This window comes from Vicugna pacos, chromosome 15 (genome assembly GCF_048564905.1).
Source record: "Vicugna pacos chromosome 15, VicPac4, whole genome shotgun sequence".
NCBI classification, from domain to species: Eukaryota; Metazoa; Chordata; class Mammalia; order Artiodactyla; family Camelidae; genus Vicugna; species Vicugna pacos.
Genome location: NC_133001.1, coordinates 25,209,987 through 25,235,739, shown reverse-complemented (window position 1 = coordinate 25,235,739; position 25,753 = coordinate 25,209,987). Strand labels below are relative to the sequence as shown.

The window sequence follows — 25,753 nt, the reverse complement described above, 5'->3', positions numbered from 1 at the left end:
TAGATAAAGTAGGATTTAAGATTGTGGGCAAGATGCAGAGGCCAGAGCATGTACAGCACCCACATCACTGGTTCTCTTTCTAGGCTTACTGAGGTACAATGCACAAAGGAAAAGTGAATAATTAAATTAAAAAAGAACCTTTGCACAAGCAGCCCGATCCCTCGAGCAGTGTTTAGGCTAATGCACCATTCCTCCTCTGACACCTGAGGTTATGACTGCCGTAACTGACAGCAAATGCAGTGCCAAGGCACTGAATTGTGTTGTCGCCATTTATGAAACTGCAGCCTTCCGTGTGTGTGAATGCTGATGGATTGCACTAAGTGACTGGATTCAAAGTGAGCAGAGAAAGGTAATCAGCATTACAATTTCATGCGAGGATGGCCTTTTTTATCCTTATATGTGTGGAAGTAAATGACAGTAGTGGGATCTCTTTATTATTTAGTTCATCTAAGTGTTGTCCTTTATCAGCTTCAGAGCATAGAAAGACAGAGGTTTAATCTGTGTAGAAGTGGAATGTTTTACCAGCTTGAACTGCAACATTTCCATACAGGACAGTGGGTTGCCTCTGTATGAATGTGTATGTGTATGTGTACGTGTGTGTGAGACAGACAGACAGATGGGCTGAAGGTGGTTGATACGCAACTTTTTTAAAGTCTCATGTATTGCCTAGTTTGCTTGTGTCCTGAGACCAGCTCTAGAAGGCTGGTGATGGCAGCATTCTCAGGTCAATTTTTGAGAACTCTAGAGAGTTTCAGGTTCTCTTGCAGTATTAGAGATTTGGGGTGAAAAATACTGGGCACTGCTATAGACTGAATGTTGGTGTTCTCCCAAAATTCGTATTTTGAAACCTAATCCCCAATATGATGGAATTAGGAAGTAGGGCCTTTTTGAGGCAATAAGGCCATGAGGGTAGACCCCACATAAATGGGATTAGTGTCTCTATAAATAGAGACCCCAGAGAGTTCCCGTCCCTTCTGTTGTGTAAGGCATTGCCTTCATTCAGTAGTATTTTTGTTATCATAGTCTGAATGGACTAAGACAGGGACTAAATTATAATGTCCTTGTCTTCATGGCCTGGGTGGTTTCTACAGAACAGAAATTTATTTCTCACAGTTCTGAAGGCTTGAAGTTCAAGGTAAGGGTGTCATCACGGTTGGGTTCTTGTGAGAGCCCTGTCCTGGGTTGCAGAGAGCCGTTTTCTCTTTGCATCCTCATGTAATAGAGAGAGCGACAAAGCGCTCACTAATTAGGGGCACTAGGCCCGTACATGAGGTCTCTGCCCTGATGACTTTGTCACCCCCACAGGGCCACCTTCTAAAACAGTCATATGGGGAGCGGCTAGGGTTTCAACATGTGAATGTGGAGGCAACACCAACATTCAGGCCATAACAAACAGTCTCATTATTATTATTATTATTATTATTATTATTATTATTAATGGATTTTTGCAAGGAGATAGCGAAATTGAAACTTGTTGGAATATATTTGGTGCTTTCTCATTAGGAACGAGGGTAGAACCCATGGCTTTTTATTTTTAAAACCAACTTCAAGTATTTGTCCCTGATACTTGAAACTTTTCTAATAGTGTATCTTCTACTTTAAAATAGTCTGGGCATAAAATGACAGATAGGACAGAATTAGCCTCTTGCATCCTGACTTATGTGCTCTGCTGTGCTCGCCTTTCTGTGGCAGTGTTCCCTCTTCAGCCTGCTGCGCCCGCCCGCCTCTCCTCAGCGCCCAGCACCCAGAACCCACTGTCCAACGCAGGCGTGCCTCTGCCTCTGAGAAGCTACAAAAATGTATTCCTGTTTTTGTCACTTCTTCCTTCTTAATATTTCTTATCTGAAAAATGCCTTTTCCTGCATTATAAATACTAAATTGGGTGATATATAGAATATTTTGATAATGTAAAGTGCTCTACAAATCTGATTTTTATTATAATTCCCCCCCAGATTCAGAGTCCCAGATGCCAGTGTATTTCCATCAAAATCCCTTTAGGACCTACTAGGTGAGAGGCAATTAAAAGAGCCTTAATCGATGATGAAAACTAAGTCAAACAGTACAGACAGGTCAATCTGGATGAAGACTGAAAACGCATCACTGGATTTAGCAGAGTAGAGGTTGTTGGTGAGCTTGAGAAAGTAGTTTTGGTGGGCTAGGAAGATGGAAAGCCTGATGGGTGTCATTTCAAACAAAGAATGGGTAGAAGAATCAGATACACTACATAGGCAAGTCTTCCGAGGAGTTCTGCCGTAAAGTAGCAAACAAATGAGTCGGTAGCTGGAAAGAGACACAGACCCCAGAGCAGGCTTGTCTGTAAGCCAGTGGGAAGGGTTCAGCAGAGAGGGAAAATGATGATGCAGGATGAGGTTGCCAAAGTGTCTCTGGACAGAAGGGGATTAAATGGGGGCCCAGGGAGGTGGCCTTAGCAGCACAGGTGTTTCATCTCTTGTGAGAGGGCAGGAGGCAGCTCTGGCACCAGTAGCCGGGTGCCTGTGGTGGTGAGCACTCGTGAATGTCTTCTTCTAAGAGATTATTTTTATTTCCTGAAATAGGAAGCAAGGTCATAAAACTGAGAGTGAGTTAGAGTTCAAAAGAGAGAGGGAAAGGCGTGGAATCTGCAGCTGGGGCTGGAAGAGGAAGTGGACTGGAGTACTGCGCTGTGCTCCGGGGCTGCGTTAGGAGCCCAGTCGAGATGAGCAGTCTTTGACTTAAGGACATAGGCTGTCGGCTTGGAAGAGAGGACAGTTAGGATTTCCTCAGGGCTGAGGTTTTCCTAAATGAGTACAGCAGGGCAAGAGAATGTAGGGTAATTATTAGGGAGTGGTGCTAATGGTGGACCATGGAAATGAAAGGGAGGTCAGGCCTGAGGAGGCTGAGAGACAGGGAAAAGGAGGTACGGTCAGTGTCAGATCCAAGGACTGCTGGAGTCAGGGAGCAGAAGGAAAGCAGGAAACAATGGAGACAGTGGTCAGAGCATGGAGTGCAAAATTGGTATTTGGGGGACACTGCAGAAAATGCAACGTACAGGTGTACGGTAACCAGTCTTCCCGGACATCTGCATGGCTTGCTTGCTTTTGGTTCTTACTCCCCAAACTACATTTCAGGAAACCCCTCCTCATTAGCTTATTTAAAATCTCCACTTCTCCACAGCTTCGCTGGTGCTTCATGTACCTGTTTTCTGTTATGTTTCCCCAAATCGTTGTTTACCGTGTCACATTCTGTATATATCTATATACTATCTTTATTGTGTGCCTTCCTCCACTGTCCTCAGTGAGGGCCAGGATTTGTGTCTATTTGGATACCTGTACCATCTTTAGTGATTAGAACATTGCCTGGCATGCAGTAGACCAGGCACTTGATATATGGTTTTGTTGAGTGACTTGAATAAAGCAATTTTGCCCTTTAATATGGGAATTCCAAGAGCCTGTAAAAGGACACTTGTCAAGTTCTCTTAATTTTATGACCTCTGGGTAGTTTTCTAAATAGCTGATGATAAATTGAGGCAATTCCTCTTAATTCTGTTTTTTGAATAGAAATTCAAATAAAGGGAGACTGTGGAGCTGTTCTTTACTCTAAATTGGATTAAGTAGGACGCTAATCTTTTTTTAAACATTCTAGGTCATTACCATAAAATCAACTAGTAGCCTCTCCTGAGATGTGTGTGAGTTTTATCCCCTTTGCAAAGGGCTGTTAGTGATCTTGAAATGACAGTGCTTTATTTGAGTCAGTTCCTTTTGTCTCCTGTTTGCTGTCATGCCCCCAGCTATTATTTTGTACTATTATGTGTATACTTGCCTGTAACAGCTCATTCCACTGCCACTCCTGCCCCTAGCTCATTATTTGCTGTCTTCATACTTTTTGGACCTCTTTTAAAGGATTTCTCTGAAATAAGAGAATGTAGACATTAAGTGAGGGCATGAGGGCCACTCTTATGGGATTAAGATCCAGGTTCCACTGTCTTTATATTGCTTGTTTCTAGGTTCTTAATTGTGTGCTGAACGGGTAAGATTGATACACATTTGAATTATTAAGAGGTGAGGTGTCACTGTAATTTATACCTCACGTAAGTCACGTGATTCTTTGGACCTTCAAATCCCCTTTTTCCCAGGTGGATGGCTGCCTCCTCTGTCTATTCATGGGGTCAGTTTTATGCAGGTACAGCTAAACACACAATGCCTCAAGAAAAGGTAGCAGAAGGAGTAAGGATACTAATTAAGGTCCTCTGATTGGAAAAACTCTGCTCTCAAAATGTGCCCATTAAGGACAGAGTTCCACGAGAAGACAAAATCTTGCTGAAGCAGCAAATGGTGAAATACTTCAAAAAGAAAGAAAAACTGCAGTGCATTTGAGTGGTTTCACAAATAATGCAAAGGTCTATGATAAATCTTGAATAATTCACCTGACCTAGATTTAAATAGCACAGGTAGTTCATGCAGCAATAGGCATTTGGTTGCTTAATAAACCTTCCTATAGCAAGTAATACATTTATTGATTTTGTTGTGTTGTGTTCAGAGCCTCCATCCTCCACTGTACTTTCGGGGACAGCTAGCCATCTAAGAGTACCCCCTTTGCGAAGACTTCTCCCTGAACTGTCACTTTTTCAACACATACTTTTGTTGGGAAAGCAGAGTTCTTTGGTCTCTGGTGTAAACTGTCGAGTTGCCCATTGTGCTTTCTGGATGTGAGTTTCCTCATCTGTAGAACAATCCTTTGTGTTGTTTCTAGAATTTGAATTTTACAACACACTGAGCTGGCTTGAAGGATTGTGGAGGAGTTCTGGTTCCACCCAGTAGAGGGTAGTGTTACCTAGACAAGATCTCAGCCTGAGTTGGGGACAGATGGAGCAATGGAAGCAGAATTTAGAATATGGAATGGGGAGCTACCTACCTCTGTCTTGAGTCACCAGACCACAAATGCTTCTCCACAAAATAGCAATCTCCAGCAAGGGGAGAAATACACTCCCCCTCAATCATTTGCTACTATTCCTAAAATGGACACATTACTCATTGCTGCTGGAATATGAACAGGAATTTAAACTCCTACAATCTGTGTTGTTTGCTGAAATTTAAAGTTTGTTCTATGAATACATTCATTTATATAAAATACAGCAGCTTGTCTATACATATTGAACACTTAAAAATTACAGTTGAAAGTAGCAGATTTTTCCTCCTGCAAAAATATTTAAGAAGTATTTATAAAGTTTGATTATATTTAATATCATGCAGAGAAAGGAAAGCTTAATTGTACTTTTTAATATACTAAGAGCAAAAGTCACTGGCCTGTGAAAAACAGGTGATTTTTGAAGTTCTGAGTGTCAAACCATAGTCACAGTACTGGATGGAACTCTGATTCTCACTCAGCCTGCAAAGTTTACAGAGTGCCTCACAGTGGAGTGGTGCCCATGAGAGCCACAAATGCTGTCTAAGAACCTGATCTCAAATAGCAAGTCCTGTCTGCTGGGATAAGACTGATGCACACGAAGGAAAATAGTAGCAGGAGTAGACAGTTTAAGATGCTCTCTGTTCACTACAAATAGTGACTCAGTAGGAGATAACAAAAGTATGTGTTGAAAAAGTGACAAAATGGATGAATGAAGACATCAGGATGAAATACAGCTCAGGGAGAAGTCTTCGCTAAGGGGGTACAAAGTTAACAAAAGTGAAAGATTAGGCAATACATGTAAAAGACATTAAAAGATCAAAGGGACTCTGCACATGTAAGATATTATTACCGTCATTATTAGTGTTGAGGTTCATGGTTACCTTGAGACCCTGTACTTGGGTACCTTAGCACTTTGGTAGAGCCTTCCAACTTCTGCTGCTTCTTTGATGTTTATTGGTGAAAGAAGGCCTACTTAACTTTTTTGTTGTCATATATATGCTGAAGCCTAAACGGAAAGCGTGAATGCAAGAGTGGCGTAATCCTCCCTGGGCCGGGAAGGCACCGTGCCCCGGGCCCGACCCACACTGCGGAGCCACACTCTGTCTGTCCGTGCCATGCGCCACCTATGCTATTCCTGGCTAGGAGTCTGCTCCCTTTTAGGGGGAGTCATAAGTTTCTCAGATCTGGAGGAAGTCTGGCTACTTGAAATGAAATCATGCTCCCCCGCCCCCTTCTCTTTTGCCTGTAGCAACTGTAAGTGCAATAAAATGTGAGAGTAGGAACAAGTCGCTATGGCAACAAAGTGTACGCTAATAATGAAGATGGTCTCCAACTAGCAGAGCAGCTAGAACTTGAAAGGAGAGGGAAAGGAAGTATATACCTTGAAGAAGCAGGAAGAAAAAACATGACAAGCTTAAAGTTTTCCATTCTCCACTGGCCTATTTAGAAAAGATGGATTTATGTCTTATCTAACTTCCTCCTAGGGGTATTCTAACAAAGCAAGGTTTTATTTAGGGGGAAGAGAGGGGTCTGGAGGGTACCTCATACTTTCTAAAAGAAGGTAGAGCAAGAGATCAGACCCTTTGATACAGAAACATGGAACAGTGAGCAGTTGATGGTCCATCCAGAGATCCTTTGGACCAAGCCCCAGGAAGCTGGGTGGTTAAGCAAATTCTTTGACAAAATAATTCTCTTAGCCACAAGAAATATTTTAGAAAAATGCCTACCAAGCTGGAAAGGGGCCCAGAAACAAGGCACACCCATCATGAGTAAAATGAACATAGACGTCTAGGACCTTAAGGAAAATAAAGAGGGGCTGGTGAAAATCAGATACCGGGTTGAAGAAGACTGAATTTATTCTACCTCTTTCCCCCCAGAATTCAAGTTAAGGTGTTCACAATTGGCCAGGTTATGCTGAAACGTAAATCAACATTTTCGTGGTTTAAGCAACATAGCTTAATTTCTCATTCACAGTATCTTTCAGTCACATCTACATAAGGGAGTGCAGCTCCATGTCCTCCTCATGCTGGGAGTTCAGATGGATGTTGACAGTTGGGAGGTCATGGTGAAGAATATTTGAGGGTCTTACGTCAGAATTAAATGCTCTGATCTGAAAGTGACACATGTCACTCATACTGCTTTTACCTAATCCACTGGCCAGAATAGTGCTGTCCAATTTCAAGAAGGGGGTGATGGGTGATAATCTTTATTATCTTCCCATTTGTCTGGAAGAAGAAAAGTAGACGTAGCTATAGACAAATATCACAGGTCTCTACCATAGTTTGGGTGCACCAGGGATTTTTATAGGAGATGTGTATACTAAAGCTTATATTTATAACACACATTTATATTATCTGGGAAAACAGGAGGCCACTGTATTATATAAAAACAATCTTATTCCCTTCCATAATGTGTATGAGTGAGGACAGGGGTGTGGCGAGCATTCTGGAGAGCAGTGGTAGATGGTCATGGTTGTTTGGACTCACATTCAAAACTGAAAGGTTTCAGACTGGCTGCTGGCGGGAGTTCAGTGGCCGATTTTTGCAAAGGTGTAGGTTGAGACCTTGTCATCCATCCAGAGGTGGAAAGATGGATTTAAGGATGAGGTTTCTCAATATCAGGAAGCTGTCAGAACCTCTTATCGGCTGTCAGCAGGCTTGTTTCCTCTTCCCGATCTTTACTAAAGGTGTTTCCCAAATTACAAACAAGTCAAACTAAAACAAAGCCTGAATTCCCCACTCCCCTTACTTAAATTCTTCAACCTCAGTTCAACCCCATTTCTACTCACTCCATTCTCTGAACCCCCAGTGCACTTATACTCAGCTTGCATTTCTTTAAAAAAAAAATTATGGTTCGCTAATGTTCCATGGATTCTGCTTTTTGTTTCCACTCAGTGCAAATCCTGTGGCAGTAACCTCACCTTTCACCTTTCTCTTTTGCAGCCTCCTCTAGCACTTAGCGCAGGGCTGTTACAAAGTTGGCAGACAATTAATCAGAAAGGAAAGAATTTTTATTGAGAACAGTCGGCCAGGCTAATGCAAGTATACTTTAGGTAGCTATGTTTTTACTGAAAGCTGTGTTTTTTATTTATTTTTTGCTATTGTTTAAATTGAAGTATAGTCAGTGCACAGTGGTGTGTCCATTTCTGGAGTATGGCATAATGTTTCATTCATACATGTGCATACCTATACAGCTCTCAGATTTGGATTCTGTTGTCACTTCAGTTCCTTCAAGCCACCTTCCAATGAGGTGGGAAAGGCAGTAAAAGAGAAAGTGAGTAGCTGATGCTGAGAACAGTCTGGCACAGGGAGATGAGAGGTGAATTGTGTGCGGTCAGGCCACCCAGGATGGCGGTTTTCTTGCTCTTTGTCCATCCCAGTTGAGCAGTGCTTGCCTCGCCTGCATGACTCACACGACTGACCTGCTCTCCTGCTCACAGAGCCTGATCAGTAAATGCCTACATACTTGCCCCCAGCCCCAGCTTGTGCTCACTCTGATCTTTACATCAGAACATCTCCACCATGATAGCATATCAAATGGGCAGTAAGGGGCGAGCTCCTCTGCTCGTTTCCCTGGTAACCAATGGGCCAACCTGATGTCAGCTCCCTCTATAACTGCCTTCTGCCACACACGGTGGGGTGTCCCTGCAGGACCTCACTTCAGACGTGTAAGATCCTGCATCCATTAATCCACTGATGTCTCTGTCACTGACTCCAGGCCCCTTCCTCGGTCTTGAAGCTGGGCAAGTACAGGGCTTGCAGGCCTGCGGGGTGCAGCCCAACAAAGTGGAACCTGGGTCTTGAATTCTAGCCTTGATTCTCCCACTCACTAGCCGTGTAAAGACGGGCCTCAACATCTTCACCTCTGAAAAGGGATACTTAGAGCTGCCTTGCTGCTTCACAGAATGCTGTGAGAGCTGAATAAAATCATATACATATTTAAAGGAATCTGAAACTTTTAAAATACTTGACAAGTATCATTTTCAAGTGGGGTCATTAAGAAGGATCTCACTTGTATCTCATGTCTTCTGTGCTATTTACAGAGTGATTTCAGGATGGGAAGGGGACATATGATAAACCCCCGACAGCACATGCTCTGAAAGCCTGTATCTAATCAGCACAGGGTCCTGTTGCTAATTGCGGGGGGTTTCTCCCTGGGCAGCTAGTTCAGTTTGTAAAGCGGTGTATTTATAACTTTCGGAAGCCTCAGTCCCTCTCAGAATCCCAGGAAACAAGAGTGTGATCTGATTGTGACTGTAGATTGCAAGTTGATACTGCCAGGCTGGTGGTGATTTCAACAAAAGCGAAACAGCAGGTATCTCTGAGAGAAGGGCACTAAAGCCTTCTGCACCTCTGAGCGGGCCTGCTCCCCCTCCCTTCATCTCTCTCTTCCTCCCTCCCATCCAAAGAGCAAGAGAGCACGGCCAGAGCCAGAACAAGCCTGCTCACCTGCAGAAGTGGGCATGCGGGGGGAGACAGGCCCGTGGGGGCTCCGGCCGCAGAGAGAGGATTACCGATGGTGCAAGGAGCTCAGATGGGGTTTGGAGCATGCAGATAGTACATGATGGGACTCCTTTGTGAATCACAAGAATTCTGTGAGGGAGTGATGTTAATACGTGAGCTCTGCGGCACATCCCACAGAGGAGCTGTTCCAGTGGGAGCGTGGCAGATAAACTGGTGTGAAGACAAGGGGCCTGGGCTGAAGTTTTATTAGCTTCCCCCTTAGCTTCTTAGTTCCATCTGGGAACTGGCAACAGAGGAGTGGTAAGAAAAGGCAGTTCAGAGCTTTGGTGTGAGAAATGAATGAGAACGCTTTTCTTTCAATTAAGAGTAAATCACTTGTAATTTTGAAGGATTTTATGTCAGTATTCTGCACCTCCTCAAGAGATCTAGGCGATGAGGACTGGGATGACAGGGACACAGGCAGAGAGAAACAGACCTGGGAGCAGACAAACTTCCATCCAGCATCATGGACATAACACAGCCTGAATCCTCAACTATGGGAAAACAGAGGTGGAGTCCTGTGGTTGTACCATGGCAATTCCGAGACTGTGGTTGGGAGGCTGTTCAGCAAGTGGTAATTATGGCCCTGGAAAGGTAGCCACGCCCTAATCCCCCAGAACCAGTGAAGATGTTCTTTTACACAGAATTAAGGTGGAGGATGGGATTAAGGTTGCTAATTAGCTGATGTTAAAATAGGAAGATTACACCGGGTGTACCCAATAATGAAAGATAATCAGAAAGGTCCTGAAAAGTAGAAAACAGAGTCAGAGGAAGAAATGCAGTGACAGAAGCAGAGTCCAAGTGATGCAATGTGAGAACTCAACCAGACACTGCTGGCTTTGAAGACGAAGGAGGGGGACCATGAGCTGCAGAATGCAAGCCATCTCTGTGCTGGAAAAGGCAAGGACACAGTTCTCCCTAGAGCCTTAGACGGAGCACAGCTGAGCCCATACTTTGGTTTTAGCCCAGTGAGATCCCTGTCAGACCTCTAACCAGACTCTCCCTCTGCCTTCCCCAGACAGAACTATGAGATAATACATGTGTATTGTTTGAAACCACTATGTGTGGGGGACTGTACTCAGCAGCAGTAGAACACAAATATAATACTCAAAACAATACTTGATACTCAATAAGGTCTTTGAATGTTAATATCAGAAGGTTTGCAACTAATCAGAAAGGCAAGTTTGAGAGTGACACAAAGAACTCAGAGAGTTAATATAAACTGTATAATGGACATGAAGTCGTCATTTCTAGCATCTGCCCCACAACCTCAAGAAACAAGATTCAATTTGAGAAAGTCACCAAAACTCATCTTCTTCACTGAGGCCCAAGTAATCATTCTGGAACACAAATCTGATCTTGGCAAGCCCTGGCTTGAAATCCTTTGTGGACTTCACATTGCCAAAATAATACATGTAATATTTTATCTCTGCCATCCAATTTCTTTCTCCAGCTGCATCTCTAACTGTTCCACATACAGACTACAGTCTAACTGTAGCAAAAATATTCCTGTTACTGAAAGTGTGGGGCTTTCTACTTTCTATGTCTCTGCACATAGAGTATGTTTTCCACTTAAAATATTCTTCATTTTCTTTAGTTAGAAAGCTCCGACTTATCTTTCAGATACTTCTTTGGAAATATTCCTTTTAGGTCTTTTCTCTAACCAAGAAGACTGACCTAGATTTTGTAAGCAGACGTTTGTTCATTTCTTAGCTGATCACCGTCCAACCCACCCGCTTTTCATTAGCAGCCTGGGCTCCCTTTTGGGAATTTAGCACAGTGCACAGTATTTTGGGGAGACGGAGTCTCAATGCCCACTTCTCACTATGGGCTCCCCTTCTTAAAACTTGACTTTAGCAAGCCAAATTTTCTTTGTCCCCACGCCCTACAACCCACGGACAAGTACATGCTCTAACACTGATGGAGCTCCCGGCACTTTGAATTTTGAGTGAGGGATGCAAAGAAATCAGTTCACAGACTGAATGTAAGGAGTGCAATGGCTGGCAGACTAGATTTTGTTCTACAACATGGTCTTTGCTTGCTTGATTCCTGCCCAGTTTTCAAACCTAGTTCTTTGGCCCCTTCCCCTTGTCTTTCCAATAGTTTTCCCCCTAAAGCAAGCCAGAGTCAGTTTCTGTTCTTACATCAAGGGTCCTTACTGATAAATGCTCCTTTTCTATTCCCACTCCACACTGTTGCTGCCCGTAATATACCACCTGTCACTTGCACTGCTATACTTATGTAGTTACTCATAATGAGGATGGGTTTGGACACAGCAAAGTTGTGCTTTACCTGATCAATCCAGTAAGATGTTTTAAAATAGGGGATAACTTTTGGAATTTTTAAGTATGATGTTAAGGGGGACTCTTGCAGAGAAGAAACTCACATTCACTTAAGCAACTGGAGTGTGATCAAGCCTGTGAGGGAAGTATGGTGTGTCTATGAGGGCAGTCAAGGATGCAAGAGAGAACAGAACAGGGAGGCAGAGGCTTGTGAGGCAGTGGATTGAAGCACAGTTCATTGAGCCTAGATTTGATATTTGTGCATAATTGCAAAGAAGGACCTACAACGTTCACTGTGATGTGTAAGAGGATCATATTAAATTAAGGGCACCTAAACCCTGAGGAATTTATGGGACAAAGTCAATGATACTTGTATTTCATAGCTTAGTATTTTTTTAATTTAAGAAAAATCAAAAACAGGTTTGAAATTTCCTGTGATAATTTCTTTCGAAATCTAAAATATTTACATTAAAAAATGCCTTTTTTTTGATATCTCTGAACTGTTTATACCTTAATCACTGGCTCAGTCTGCCTGTTGTTGATCCAGTGCTGCTGTGCTGGACATTCAGTGTATAAAAACCCATGGACTGGACCATCTTCCAGTGAAATCAAGCAAGTTGTTTACATAATACGTAGAGTTTTTGCTGGTATTGTTATTTTTTGTTGGTGAGGGTGCTGGCTTGGGGATTAAAGGACTGAGCATTTTAAAATACCAACTGTGAACCATGTAAGCACATTTTCTCATCCTCCGGTCTAGTGGCTGTATCTATTTCAGTTTGAGCTTGAGAAAAAAAGACCATGGATCAGGTAAGCCTCCCATGCAGCTGTTTTATAAAGGACCTTTTGTATTTTCTTCGTGGAGGTAGCAATTTTCTTTTCAAGTGAGATTTTTGGAAAGGCTTTTTCTGAAGACTTAGAATGACAACACCTGGACTAGACCCCGAATACCAGAAAGGCAGGTTGCACCTTGGGGGTTAAGCATTTGAATCAGGCCATGTCCTGTGGAGTAGCTGCATCAAATGCTTTTGGAGAACTCTCTTGCAGAGTCACATTCACTGACCAGTGCTGCAAAAGGGGTAGCTCATTTTCTTTTAGATTCCATGAAGAAAATACCACTACTTTGTAGAAGCAGAATTTAAATGGTGGAAATGTTTCATCCATCACATGGCCAGTAAGCCTCGTGAACCTCCCCCATTGCTAACCTAGGGGCTCTAGCAAGGCGGGAGAGCATGGATAACATCAACACTGGCCGTAAATCAAGTGCCCAGTTAATATTTTCCACATTAAAATATTAAAATATCTCCAAAATTACCAAGAGCTGTTATTACTGGGGAAATAGTATCAAAACATACACGGTGTGTGTGTGTGTGTACATGGGTATGGTGTGTGGAGGGGTGTGCATGTGCATGTTTTAGGGGGTCAGTGGTAGGTCACCTACAAGAAGCATTACTGTGCATAAATTCTGGAGAGCCCTCTCAGGAGGACTTTATAAATCTTTCCCTAAATGCAACTCAGCTATCACACACAAAGTGCAGACAGGGGTATTACTCTTGCTCACACCAGCTACATGCCTACTTCTGAGTTCTGCGGTCTTTTCAGGTTCCCTATGGACACCGTTCATCTCAAATTATGTAGTGTAAATGCACGAGGCGGTCAGTGTGCCAGCCTCCGTGCATCATCTCCCAAATTCTTTGATTTACTGGCTTTGCCAACAACTACATGAAAATAACTGTTTCATCATGCAGTGACTGCTGAGCTTTGTAGTGCTCACCTAGTCAGGGTCTAATTCCTTAATAAGCTATGCCTTCAGTGGTTTCTAAAGCAAGACCAGGGGAACACTTGTTATTGAGTGGAGCCCCTACCAGTCTTAGTTGCTGTTAAGCCACAATTAGATGAGTTTCCTACAAGCTGTAAAATCATTTTGGCATTACTGATGCTCAAGGAACTTTTTGCATAATCTCTTGCTTTTTAAATTTTTTCGAAGTTGAAACTGATCCTTGTGTGTGCTGGGTGACCCTTGGTTTGCCTGTTACTCATCATGTCTATATTTAAGAGAAGGGCTGAGTATTAAGTTTACAGATGACTCCATCTTCACTTAATTTGTAGGCACACCATTTGCACACTCAGATTTGTCATTGTCTAGATATATATGTACATATAGTGCATGGGCTGTGTGTGTACAGAATATAAAAATGAAGGCCTAGAAATGGAAATGGTTTATATAAAGGCAGTATCCATTTATCAAATGCTTGATGTTTGCAAAACCTTGAACAGGCTGCTGGTTTTCATTCACTCTTTAAACATGTAAAAATTATTTGGCTGGAATGTTTGCATCAGTTGTTACTAAATATTAAGTTATAAAGATTTGAGGAGTTTCTATTGAAGAACTTAACACTCTCCATTCCTGATTCTGCCACGAGAGAAAGTGATAGAGTCTGTGCATTTGAGAAAGGAATGGTGCTGAAATGTTTGTTTAGGCTCTGAAAAGTCTTCAGTTAGTTGCAGGATGTTCATAGGGTAGCAGTACATCTGGGTTCGGCCACATGGCCTAGGTTAGGCTAGTGGCCCTACAGGAACAGGAACAGCTGTTCACTGTCACAAGTGTCATGGTTTGAATGATGCATTTATTAACCTTCTAGATGTTAACCATTTTAAGAAATTGGTGTCCTCAATTATGTAATAAAGATAATATTTACTCTGCAAACTCGATCAGTAAGAATTTTCTATGCTTCTACCCTGGACACACGTGACATGCTACAGGTGTGCATGACATGATTCTGCCCCATGAGGAATTTCCAACCTTCGTGTTTTCAGTCCACTGTAACATATTTGATAGTGCTCTGGGAAGAAAGAAAAGCACTCCACAAATGTAAAACGGTAACAATGAGATAACATCACTGAGCCTATTTCTCCATCCATAAAATGGAGAGAGATGTAGGATCCTTCTTACAAAACTGTGGTGAAGAATTAATGAAATAAAGTCTACAGTGGGCTGAGCACCATTCTGGTCATATGACTGAACTCAGATGTCAGCCCGAAATAAACAGATGAACGGATGGATGAATTAACAAGTAATAACTAGTAAATAAATTCACATGTGTGTTGAAAAGAATCAGAGTGGGAGAGAAAGGGACAAGCATTCACTAAACATCTATGTGCTAAGCAATGTTATGTTCTCTCTTCCTCTCTCTCTGTCTTTCTCTGCATCTCTTCATCGCTGCCATTTACTAACTCTGTGACCCTGGGCAGGTTACCTAATCGCTTTGTGCCTCAGTTTCCTCAACTCTACCATAGGACAGTAATAGTTTTTAGAACTTTCATCATGTAAAAAATGCTGGTGCATAGTAAGTGCTCAATAACCTTTAATTCCTACTATTTAGCTGTTACAATTTCCTGAAAAGCATACAATGATAACAGGAGGAAATGCACACAGTCCTCTACTGAGAAAAAATGGGGAGATCACACTGGATATCTTTGTTGCTAGGGGTTTAGAAAGGTTTCCAACTGAGTGAGACCTAGATCCTCTCTACTATTTGGTCCTGTACTCTTACTTTCAGCAAACATGATTGTTTCCCACATGATCACTTGCCACAGCTAAAACAACAAAAACGAACAAACAAACAAAAAAACCTACGTGATGTGGTTAAGTCAGATTTAGCTATGGAACTACAGACAGCTTAAAAAGTTCCTCCAAGGCCAAATCCAAATGCTTAAAATTCAGAGTGTGTCTCCAAAAATATTCGTGAACATATTCATGTAAGCAGTGCTTCAGTAACTAAGAGTTCTTTATAATAAGCATCCATTCCTCCTACCATGCCTCAAAAGGAAAATTGATGCTATTCTAGCTGAAAAGATGGTGAGACAGAGGGAGGTGAACTGCCTGGACTAAGGTCACATACTAAGTCAGCAGCAGAGGCAGACTCAGAATGAAGAGTAAAAAGAATGTTCCCCCCAACAACAGTGGTGCTTCAGTTCTAGGACTGTTACCTTTCATTGCCTTGACCTGAAGTTTTGGTACATTTAATTGCTTTTGAAAGCAGCAAGCTTTATACTTTTCTACCTACTTGGAAGCATTTTTAAAAATCACAAATTTCAGACTCACAGACATAGAAAGCAAACTTACAGTTGCCAAAGGGGAAAGAGAGGGGAGAGGGATAAATTAGGAGTTTGTGATTAATAGGTACACACGACTATATGTAAAATAAAAAACAAGGACCAACTGTATATGGCACAGGGAACTATATTCACTATGTTGTAATAACCTATAAGAGAAAAGAATCTGAAAAAGAGTATGTAGTTATATGCATAACTGAATCATTTTGCTGTACACCTGAAACTAACCCAACATTGTAAGGCAACTATACTTCAGTTTGAAAAACATCACAAATTTCTGCACACTTGTGGTCAAACTCCAACTAGCTGTCAGTGTATTAAAGACTGCTCTGAGTCCTACACCGCTCTGGCCTAAAACTATAAGGAGGCTGCCTCTGGCCCCATCCACAGTATCCACAAGACCAGAGGCAGCTGGTCTCACTCTGCCGTGGCTTCTGACGCTGAAACTGACTTCTCCAATTAGCCAGGTGGTATGCGGCACTGGTTTCTAGGTCTTGTCACACATCCCTGTTATTTGGGAAAGCAGTTTATTATGTTGAATCCTCATTATTTTCACTGTTAATAAAAATGACAGAGCATCATGGAGTTCTTAGCGAACATCTCAAGTCAATGTGGAAACTGGGGAATATTAAGTAAAGTGACCTGTCTCAGCAATTCATTTCCAATTTAAAGAGGAATGTACCTGGGAGAGTTTTGTAAGATGGCTTTGGCTTTGACTTGATTTGGGTTTTGTTCTGCTTTCATTTTGCCACTTAGCTGTCTGACTGCAGTGATGAACACTGAAATGTAGGCTGTCTCTTCTTTTTTTCTGAGAGCAACAAGAAGGCAGAGAGCTGGGAAGCCACTCTCCTTCCCACAGCCAAGCTTCAGGGGAGAGTGGCCCAAAGGACAGTAAATGCACTGCAGACAGGCCGCCTCGGGTCTGAGAGCAGGGGACATGCAGTCGCAGCTTGAGTGTAATGTGTGACCTTGGAGGTCTGAAGAAATAAGCCACCTGTGGAACTCTTACGTTGAAGACAATCAGCCCCGCTTTTAGGAAGCTGAGAAGGACTCCCAGGAGCCTTGCCCAGCACCAGCGCGGCCCCTCTGCCTGCGCAGTGTGGTCCCAGGTTACCTGTCCAACCATATTCCCACGGTGTCCTGTCATGCGCACCACGCTTTATGTAAACTAAACTATTTGCAATTTCCACTGCAAACCCAAAACACTCCTACCTTGTGCGATTCCTTCCCCTCAGACCCGTCGTACTCATATCTCCACCTGTGTTCCTCATCCCATAAACAGAAACTCTTCGCCAACAGTGCTAATTGCTCAAATGAAAAATTTGAAACCAGCCGTAAATTCTTTTCTAAGTCCACCTGTCAGATCTACCAACGAACCCTGATTCCAGCCACTTCTCACCCGGTCCCTTACTACAAAGCTGGGGCAAGCCTCCGCCTCTCTTGCCTGGATCATTGCAATAACCTCATCAGTCTTGTTTCTTTCCTTGCCCTCCTGCTGTCTGCTTTCAACAAAGGCTACCGTGCCAGTGGTGATTCATCAGACCTTGTGTGATGACCTGGCCTCGTCTCCACTCTCCTTGCGCCCTACTCATCCTTTTCCAGTCAGAGAAGCTTCCTTGCGTGACCCAATCACACCCAGCCCTCAGATCCCTGAAATTCTCTTCTCTAGGTTACACAAATAATGTTTCTCCAGGATCCTTTACAGGTATCTGCTTAACAGTCATAGTCTCTGTGAAATCTTACTATTTTTACCCCTGCACAGTATCCATCATTATCTAACCTACCATATATTTTATTCATATTGTTTTCTTATCTGTCATCTATCATTAGAAAGTAAGTTTATGGAAGCAGGAAGCTTTATCTATTTTGTTTACTGTTGTACCTCCCAGGCCCTAGAAGGGAGGCAGACATACAGTAGATTCTCTTTAGATATATCTAAAATGGATGAATAAATAAAATCACCCCTTCACGTTGCTGAAAGTCTGCATGAGCATATCAAAAAATGATTGAGTTCTTTCTCCCCCAAAGGGCTGTAGTTTGTAGAGAGTCCAGAAGCAGGCAACTCTTGAATTCCAGAGAGCAAGGATGATGAAATCTTCTTTTCAAAGAAATGTCAATATCACTATTAGGTCCTGGTTACAATTCCACAAACTCCCTGTAGGCACAGTTAATCTGAGGCCCCTTTGAAAAAAATGTCAATTACCTCTTGGTTTCTACTTTCTCTAGCAACGTGACATCCTCCCATGATTAATTCTCACTTCATTTTCCATAGCATCAACTTCAGAGCCAGCACTCACTCTCTTCAAACAGATTACTAAAGGCAACATGATAACCTGGCAGAATTGTCTTAACTTCACTTGTCTTTTTCCCTTTGAAGTTAAATCCCCTCTGCTCCTATCAGATTATCTGAGTAGACTGTATATGATGTATTATTGGTTTTGTTGTTCTATTTTGGTATAAACATTTTCGTGTATTCTAATGAGAGGTGAAATAAATTTGCAAATGACATGAATAATTATAAGTGTAAACATTAGCTGGGTATGTGACTACTGGGAGAATGCCTCAAAAAAGAAACAACCCTGTGGAGGCCAACAAAGAGAAAAAGCGACAGCTGTAATCAAGTCTCTCTCCCCTTCTGGCAGTTTAGACTGCAGACAGGCACTTGATGCTGAGTACAGGAGCAGACAGGAAGGAGGAGGAGGAGGAAGATCCCAACTAATTCCAGTTTACAAAGTTGGTAAGTTACTGACGAAGGGTGGATGGGCGCAGCGCTGGACTCTGAATTGCCTAGTGAAGAGACGAATGGCTCAATTACTCCTAACAGCCTAATATGCGTTATGGACTTACTTATAACAAGGCACTGTGGTAGGCGTTTCCAAGCAAACAGAGAAGAGTAAGCATCGCTTCTGGTTCCAAGAATTTTAAACTCAGTAGAGAGTAGAAGACAAGAATATAAATGACTACATTGCAAAGATCGAGTCACAACTTGACACAGAGATACAGGCACAGGCACGGTACGAGAGGCCCAGAGGGCTGGGGAGTTCAGGGGATAAAGAGGCCACAACCAAGTCATCTGTGTGTACTGGGGGGAGGAAGGTGGGAAACGGGTGTGGATGTGTGTGAATGCTGGGAAAAGTCTGTGCCTCTAGGAAGGGAGAATCCAGGATACATTGTGAAATATGAGTATGATTTTAACAGTCAAAGAGGAGCATGCCAGGAAGTAGATGTAAAGCTGGAAAAAGTCAGACTACACTAAGTAGTCCCCTGGGACGAAGCACAGGGAAGTGACGGCAGGCAGCGCTGAAAGGCAAATGGAGAGAATAGTAACACACTCCACGAACGTCAGGCTGCACGTTTGCACCTGTGGGAAATGAGGAGCCACGGAGGACTCTGAGCAGGAATGGGACATGATGAAAGCTCCCCAGATGGTGAGATTCTTTTCGGAGTTTCCAGCGGGAAGGCACAAGTGCCGCCCTCTCAGTCTCTCTTGGCCCTTGGCTTCCAGGGTCGCTGCAGAGATAGTCTGACCCACGGGAAGTGATTTGGAGATGGAAGCTGAGAGTTTGATCAGTGTGAGTCCTGAAACAGAGCAGAAACCTCACGGCAAATACACTGTTATTTTTCCTGTTTTAAAGCTGAGGAAACTGAGGTGCAAAAGATTAAGTAGCCTGCCCAAAGTCACACAGTTCGTTAATGTCAGAGAGACAGAGATGGGGCGGTGGGGGGGGGGGGGAGCGGAGCGTGAGCTGAAAACCAGACATGCATTGTTGAATTGTTATAGAAGTACATACCGTTAGACATTTGCTTTAATACATTATAGCCTTGGGTAAATTAACTTAAAGCACTAGAATTTTAATGGGGATTAATGAGTTGAATTAATAGAAGTTTTAAATATGTGGCTGAATATTTTGGTAGTTCTAGTTAAATGCTTTTCGATTGCCTTGTTATGTTGACTGAACAGTTCTAATCAAAGACCACACAGAAATAGTTCATATACTGTAAGCTGTCAAGGCTGTGGTTCTCACGGAAGAACAAACAGATATTTGAAGCATGAACAAAGAGCAAAGCCTTCTAACTTTAATTGTAGACAGATAATTTTCCTTAATAATAGCAAGTGAACAGTAAGATTTGGTTTTGGAAATTAAGTACAAAAGCAATTTGGCAACCTCCTTTTTTTTTTTAAAGAAAACATTCTCAATGCAGCTGAGGTGTTCTTGTCTGCTCCATTTAACGGCTTTTCTGCTCTGTTCTCGGATGGTGTGTGTGAAGAAGTCAGTTATAAAACATGTTGTAAGCACCCTTAGTAAGAAGAAGGTAGCGCGACAGCATCCCTTCTACCCAGCCTCTCACTCACCTGCGTAGGGATAATTGTAGCTAGACAGGTACTCAAAGAATTAGAAATGGGATTATCATTCAGAGAATAGTTATTCGGGAAGAAGCAGTATTTTTTCCTTTCAGTTTCCAAAAGAGGGGAAGTTGTGACTAATACTTTCTCTCTCTTCTCTTCCCGGTGAAACACTTAGCCTGAGAATAAATGTTTCTTCCTTTGGCTGTTCATCCTTTGGCTACTGTTCCCTCCAGAAACTTGAAGGGACAAGAGCGACATCGCCAATAATACTGGTTTTGCTCCTTTCTGAGGGCTGGACCATCATAAGGTTAAACTTAAACTATCTTTCACCTGACTGTATTCATGTGTGTACATTTCACTTCCGTAATTAAGCTGCAAAGGTCCCTGTACACAAAAACCTGAAAACGTGTGTGTGTGTTACTGTTAAAACATTTTTTGTGGAATAAGAAACATAGAAAAATCCTTTGGATTCAAAGTCTGGAAATCTTTCTTTTCTGAAGGACCTGAAGCTAATGGGTTTCTGTAATGTTTAGTTCTCAGATAGCATATTCATTATATTTCTGTTCTCCAAGTACAACAGACATCATAGAATTCCTTTTACTTCCTTTACTTGAGGCTGAGCTTTTATCAGAAATTAGTATTGGGTCAAGAATTTTTAAAATGTAAATTCTATTCTTACCCAACAATTATTTTAGAAATTATAATCCAACTAGACAGACTGCCTTAGGTCCAGCTTAAGAATTCATGGATAAGTGACTTCATAAAAGAAGGTGCCTCAAGAACCACAAAGAGAACAGAAGAAGAAGAACAGAGAAGAGACAGAATCCAAGCAAGACTGTAAAATCAACAAAGTCCCACTATGGTCACATCAGCCAGATGACACAGGGGGACACTGCAGTATAAAGTAAGCCTCAGTGTCTGTCCTGACCTGGGGCAGGGAACTGGGCTTCTGTACTCCTGTGCCTGTGTTAGCTAAGGGTGCTTCCAGCTGTTTGCTCCTTGTGGGCCAGGCAGCTCCAGAACCCCGAGAGCAGTTCGCCGAAGACAGGTGTAGGTGTGAGCGGTGCGAGCAAAGCCCACGAAAGCTGGGAGGGGAGCTTTATTCACAGCGTGGATACTACACAGACAGTTTAAAGTTTCGGTTAATTTACAGAGAAGAATTTTTGAACTTGACTCATTTAGGGCACTACAAATATATCAGAAATGTAGGAATAGAGAAAACAGAAGAGAAAACCTCCCCCCACAGGGCTAACATTCTAGAGGAGAAACAGTAAGAGAGATGTAGTGTGTGGATGGCAGTAAGTTACATGGAACAAAGCAGAACCGGGCATGGTTAAGAAGGACTTCCAAGGGCAAGAGGTTGTATGTAAGAAAAGGGAATATATGTATTTTAAATTAAAGATAGAAATGAAAAAGATCAACTGAGCAAAGACTTGAAAGAGATGAGGAATGCCACATGCATATTTGGAGAAAGATTTTTCTAGTCAGAGGACATCATTAGTGCAAAGGACATATATGCAGAGGAAATACGCCTGGTGTGTTTGAAGAACAGTGAGAAGCTCAGCCTGTCTCAGGCAGATTAAAAGAGAGGAATCCTAAGGCTATGGTGGAAATCATTTTGCAATAGGTAAATGTATCAGGGCAACATGTAGTACACGTTACACTGACACGTTATACATCAGTTTTATTTCAATAAACCTGGAAAAATAAAGAAATAAAAAATAAATATAAAAGAGATGCCGTCCTGTAAGTCATCAGGTCTGAGAATGAACAAAGCACCACATCATCTCGGGCTTCGCAGGTCACAGTGAGGGCTTTCGCTTGAGGAAGATAAGATGCTGCTGGGAGATTTTGAGAAGTGTGACATGAACTGAATTACTTTTTGTAAAGAATCACTCTGGCTGGGTCTGGAGAACAGATTATAGGGGGGCCAGGATAGAATCAGGGAGACAGAAACTACTGCAATAATTCAGGCAAGTGATAACAGTGAACTGGAGCAGGACTACAGCACTGGAAAGGGTGAGAAGCACTGGCTTATGTTATAAATGTAGACAACAGAATTGCCTACCTAATATATTAGACAGACAGCATGGGGGTGGGGGAGTGAGTGCTAAGAAGGATTTAAATTTTGGACCTGAAAAATTGGAAGGGTAAAGTGGCAAGTAAAGATGATTTTAGTTTTCACCTAAAGAAAACAGAACAAAAGAGGAAAGTATACCCAAAGTTAACAGAGAGGAAACAATTAAAATCAGAGCAGAAATAAGAAAGATAGAAAACAGAAAAAGTATAAAGAAAATGAGTTGAACCAAAACCTGATTCTTTGGGAACAGCACTTAAATTGGTGAACCTCCAGCCATATTAACAAGGAAAAAAGAGGAAAAACACAACTTATGAATATAATCTGAGAGAGGGAAATCATTAGCATCTTCAGTTACTGAAATAATGACATTTTATGAACAGCTTTGTGCCAGTTAATTCAACAATTTAGATCAAATGGAAAAATCCCTTGCACACAAACTACTAAAGCTGACTCAAGAGGAAACAGATAAATTGAATAACCCTTTGTCTACCAATGGAATTAAATTTGTAATTTAAACCCTTCCCTCAAGATAACGCCAAGACCAGATGGCTGCCTAAATGGTTTCTAGCAAATATTTAAGGAAAAAGTAATACTAATACTACACAAACTCTTCCAGGAAACTGCAGAACAGAGAATACACCTCAGTTCATTCTATGAGACATACCACCTTAACAACAAAACCAAAGAAAGCTAAAGATCAGTACACCTTGTGGGCATAAATACAAAATTCAAAACAAAACTTCAGCAAGTTGAATCTAACTACACACACACACACACACACACACACACACACACACAAAATAATACACACTGGAGGGGGGCAGGGAAACTTTTCCCTTCTGCCCTCCTAGGTTCTTTGGCTGGTATAATAATTAAACTGACATAAGACAGACTAATGGGAGAAAAACAAATTTCATTTCATATGCACTAGAATTCCAAAGATATGAGGCTCTCTGATAGTCAAGATCATGGAGGCTTGTAAGAGGAGGAAGGGGTCTGGGACTTCAAAGGGGAGGAAGACAGTTCACAGGAACCTGGGACAAACAAATGTGCGGTTAAAAAATGTTATGCCACATCATTCAGATAAACCTTCCTGATGTCACAAGTTATTTCTGGTAATAGTTCCTTCCTGGTACAAGTCTCCTATCTAAATTATTTTAGGCAGTTAAGGGAGAGGTAAAAAGCTCTTGATTCTATTGGGCCCTACCTTCACCTCGAAATAATCCAGTTGCCAAAGTGGCACATTCTGTGGCAGCCTGCCCTGAACCCAGTCCATGCTACATGAGGTGGAAAAGCAAGCAAGCTTCCCCAGCGCTCACCTACCCCTGTGTGCACCAAACTGTGCCCTCTCATTTGATACTTGGCAATGGGCTTACACTGCAGACCCAATTTTATGGAGGACTCAGTGCTGAATAGACTGCAATCACTGAAGTAGTCATTTACTCTGATACCATAAAACAGTGCATAAGCCTTGCTGTGGATGGAACCGGATCCTCCCCAAATTCGTATGTTGAAGCCCTCACCTCCAGTGGGGCTGCATCTGGAGACAGGGACAGTAGGCACTCAAAGTTAAATGAGGTCGTTAAGTGTGGGGCACTGATGTGTAGGTTAGTGTCCTTGTAAGGAGAGACATCAGAGCTCCAGTTCTCCGAGTACACACAGAGGAGAGGCCACAGTGAGGAAGAAGCCATCTGCAAGCCGGAAAGAGAGCTTTCATCAGAAACTTAACCACGACAGACCTTGATCTTGGACTGTCTAGCCACCAGAATGATCAGAAAATAAAGTTCTGTTGTTTAAGCCAGTTTATTGCATTTTCTTACCACAGCCAAAGGACAAGATTAAGAAAGGGACTTGCTGAGAGACTCTCCCTGCTAAAGGACTCTCCCCTATGGGATTAAAGTCTGGAGAAATTTAGAAACTTAACGGGTACACTGTTTGCCTTTGGTACTTACAGAGGGAAGCCAATACCAAAATGTCTATAGAGCGGTTATACAAATACCATTTTAATAGTGCATTAATATTTAACCCATGGGATAATCTCTTAACTCCAGACAACTGTCTAATCTACCTGTATGGGGAAAATTAACTGGGATTACTCTTTGGCCTCCTCTGTCTTTAACAATGCACAGGTTATGTGTGTGTCTGTGGAATAAGTGTAGCAGGAAAAAAACTCCTGGTTTCAATGAACTCATCAAGCAGCACTGAAGAGGAAACACTGTCATCCCCATACTCAGGGTCCACTTGACTCAAGATGGTAGAAAATGGATATGTGTATTTGCTATTATCTTCAAACAGAGTGAGAGACACACTGCACGTGGTGATGGAATATGCAAAAGTCTGCTGACTAGGACCCACCTTCTTTGAAAGTGAAAGAGCCATCCTAATGTTCAAAAGCCAGGACATCTGTGAACATAATCACATTTATGTAACTAGACCTAGTTGGTTTTATCCGTAATATTTCACAACAGATTTCATCAACTAGCATTTGATTCATTACTCTAAGATAACTTGTGCAGCAAGAGATCTACATGGTTGCACAGTATAATTATAAGATAAGGCAAAAGGTTTCAAAGACTTAGTTCAATATACAGATTCTAGGAATATACACGTAAGCAGAAAGCAGATAAATTAGTATTGGTAAGAAAGAAGACAAAATCCTGCTCTTTGAGAATCATGGGAGGGGTTTCTCCATATTGGATGTGGAATATGTTATCTTGATATAGTAATGATATATTACCATCATTGTAGTGAACAAGGGAAATAGCTTCAACCTGAAAAACTGAAAGAATGTTGATTAAAATATGCAAGTGATAAGAGTAATAAGCTCCCTTGAGTTAACTTAAATCTGTAGGCCTCTATGAATTGGAATCCTGTTAGACAGCAGACGTTGATGATGTGGTCACAGATGAATTCAAGGCATCATAACAGAAATCAGATGAGAAAACATCTTTCAAATTTTCAAACAGATAAAACTAGTAGATGACTGAAATGAAGAAATATATTGAAGAGCTAGATAAACAAATTTTATGTGAGTAATTAGTGCCCAAATTGGCAATTACCAGGAGTTGACACAGGTTCACAGACCAAGCTAGAATGGTTTGGTATTTTATCTTAAAGAAGGTATGAGTACTCCCATGTTTGTTGTGTCTGTGTATTTGTGTATGCACATCCGTGTGTATTTCAGCACAGTACTGGACAAAAGGTCTCTTAATATCTTGCAGGCATTATAGAGTGAAATAATTACCAGATTTTGCTGATCCATAGGTGGTTGAATATTTATGTGCCAATGATTTATTAATGAATAGATTTCAACCTAGAATGAAGTGTTTGTTATATCAAGTTCTCAATCTTGCCTCTGTTGTTTCCTAACATCTGTATCAATTATTTGAATGAACATCAAATCAAAGCACAGTTACGAAATTTGCGGGCTACCTAATGTACAGGATGACAGAATTAAGTTTCCAAAAAGAATGAGCAGAAATGGTAATCATAAATTTAATTACTACATTTTGGAGTAGCTACTGTGTGCTGACTAGACAACTTT

At 41.9% G+C, this 25,753-nt stretch overlaps 2 long non-coding RNA genes across 3 annotated transcripts in view; one reads left to right on the top strand and one right to left on the bottom strand.

The window, feature by feature from the left end:
- Positions 1-25,753, bottom strand: part of LOC140685701 (uncharacterized) — a 72,694-nt gene that overhangs the window by 7,771 nt on the left and 39,170 nt on the right. The window lies entirely within an intron of this gene.
- LOC116279438 (uncharacterized) overlaps positions 1-25,753 on the top strand; it is a 178,606-nt gene that overhangs the window by 124,104 nt on the left and 28,749 nt on the right. For both annotated transcript variants that reach the window (XR_012059045.1, XR_004188803.2), the window contains exon 3: positions 18,424-18,518. This is a non-coding gene — a long non-coding RNA (uncharacterized lncRNA). The remainder of the gene's footprint in view (positions 1-18,423; positions 18,519-25,753) is intronic.